General features: G+C 57.8%; 1 protein-coding gene across 1 annotated transcript in view; it reads right to left on the bottom strand.

Annotated features, from left to right (window-relative positions):
* LOC132471594 (signal peptide, CUB and EGF-like domain-containing protein 3) overlaps positions 1-2,500 on the bottom strand; it is a 16,580-nt gene that overhangs the window by 13,123 nt on the left and 957 nt on the right. The gene's annotated exons all lie outside the window — the stretch shown is intronic.

Here is a 2,500-nt window from a genome sequence, read left to right as displayed (position 1 = left end):
ACACAGAAGCACACACACACTAACACACACAGAAGCACACACACACTAACACAAACAGAAGCACACACAAACACAAACATCATACACACAACAGCATAATCACGTGGAAGTGAAGGAAGCGTCTGGGGCAGGCGGTAAGTGGCAGGGGAGGCAGAGGAGGCGATGCCTTTGTCTTATAGAAAATTGGCTGATGGGACAAAGTAGAAGTAATGAAGCCAATGCGCGGCCCTGACAGGGTAAAAGGCCCGGCGGTTTCTATACATGTGAAGGGAAGAGGGGAGCGCAGACAATGCAGACAAAGCAATGTTTGTTGGAGAAGGAGAAGAAGTAGAAGAAGAAAAAAACAAGGAAAAGGGGCTAAGTGAGCAATGGGAAAAGGGAAAAGAGGCGGAGGTGGGTGGGTTGGTGGAGGAGGAGGAGGAGGAGGAGGAGGAGGAGGAGGAGAATAGGGGGTAGTGTTGGAGGAGGTGGAGTTGATGGAGGAGGAGGTGGCGTTGCTGCAGGAGGAGAAGGACAGGGGTGGTGGAGGCCGGTTGAGGAGGAGGAGGTGCTTGTGGTGGAGGAGGATAACGTGCTGGTGGAGAATGGAGGAGCTGAAAGTGGAATTGAAGGCGGAGGAGGAGGTGGATGAGGAGGAGTAGGACGAGGTGCGGTGGAGGAGAAGGAGAAGGAGAGGGTGGTCGAGGAGGCAGAGGAGGTGGGGGGAGGAGGAGGCGGGTGAGGAGGAGTAGGACGAGGTGCGGTGGAGGAGAAGGAGAAGGAGAGGGTGGTCGAGGAGGCAGAGGAGGTGGGGGGAGGAGGAGGCGGGTGAGGAGGAGTAGGACGAGGTGCGGTGGAGGAGAAGGAGAAGGAGAGGGTGGTCGAGGAGGCAGAGGAGGTGGGGGGAGGAGGAGGCGGGTGAGGAGGAGTAGGACGAGGTGCGGTGGAGGAGAAGGAGAAGGAGAGGGTGGTCGAGGAGGCAGAGGAGGTGGGGGGAGGAGGAGGCGGGTGAGGAGGAGTAGGACGAGGTGCGGTGGAGGAGAAGGAGAAGGAGAGGGTGGTCGAGGAGGCAGAGGAGGTGGGGGGAGGAGGAGGCGGGTGAGGAGGAGTAGGACGAGGTGCGGTGGAGGAGAAGGAGAAGGAGAGGGTGGTCGAGGAGGCAGAGGAGGTGGGGGGAGGAGGAGGCGGGTGAGGAGGAGTAGGAGGATGGGGTGTGGTGGAGGAGGATGATTGGCTTGGGGAGTGGAGAAGTAGAAGCTGGTGGAGGAGGAGCAAGAGGAGATGGGGGAGGAGGAGGAGGATGAGGAGGAGGAGGAGGAGGAGGAGGAGGAGGAGGATGAGGAGGAGGAGGATGGGGGTCATGTAGGAGGAAGAGGAGAAGGGGGGGGTTGAGGATGAGTAGGAGGATGGGGATAGTGGAGTCAGAAGGGGAGGAGAGGCTGGAGGAAGAGGAGTTGGGGGACGAGGAGGAGTTGGTTGAGGAGGAGGAGGAGGATGGGTTGGGGTGGAGTAGAAGGAGGAGGATGGGGTTGAGTGGTGGAGAAAGAGGAGGCGGTTGAGGAGGAAGAGGAGGTGGGGGGGGGAGGTAGAGGTGGGGGAGGAAGAGACAGAGGAGGAGGATGGCAGGGGTCTATCCTTCCATCCTACTCTTTGTAGAGGGCTGGTATCTCCAGGTCAGCCTCCCCTTCTCCTCAGGAGGGGGGGGGGGGGGGGGGGGGTGCCTCCTTTCGCCCGAGCGAGCTGCAGTTCCCACAGACGTGGGTGCGTGCAAAGGGGAGCCGGGCCTTCACACCATACTACACCCCTCTCTGGCGGCTCAGAGCTCTGCCCCCCAGACCCCCAGGTCCCGGGGCAGAGGTTACACCAACACCGCCAGCCTCTGTGGCATGTCTGCCCCAACACCAGCCGTTGCCGTGGTGCCACCACGTTATAGCAGAGCACCGTCCCAAATCGGTTCGGAGACGAAGAAGAAAAGAGAGAAAAGTGATTTGCCATGAATGACGTCTTCAGCGCCGCGCTCTCCATTCCCCTCGCTTCTCGCGGCGGGGCTCAGCGAGTCATGTGTATGCGTGTGTTCTCGTGCCGTCGTCTGAGGGCCTTCTCTCGGCGCTCTGCCCACACACACTCCTCATTTTTCCTTTAATTGTCATTCCCTCCACCACATCCTTCAAATCCTCTTGTGATTCCAGCGTGTGATTCTCTCTTAACGACCGAGGGCTGATGAAACAAAACCACACAAGTGCTCTGCTGTGTGCCTCTTGCTGATAGCCAGGATACGCAAGGACAACGGTTGTCAGACGCATCCACGCTAAATAAATATGGATCTGAAGAATTTTGCGTTTGCGTTTTTTAATCATTGTTCTCCTTCTTCCCGTCCAGCTTTCTTTCTTCCTCTTTCTCTCTCTACATATCCCCCGACCTCACTACCCACTCTCTTTGTCATTAGTGTATTTTTCAACCAACCCTAACCCTACCACCTAGCTGACAAGCTGTGCTGTCCTGCGTGGATTAATACAGAGAA

Source organism: Gadus macrocephalus, chromosome 1, assembly GCF_031168955.1.
Source record: "Gadus macrocephalus chromosome 1, ASM3116895v1".
Lineage (NCBI taxonomy): Eukaryota > Metazoa > Chordata > Actinopteri > Gadiformes > Gadidae > Gadus > Gadus macrocephalus.
Note: the sequence above shows the minus strand (reverse complement) of the source record. Positions and strands in the feature narration are given on the sequence as shown.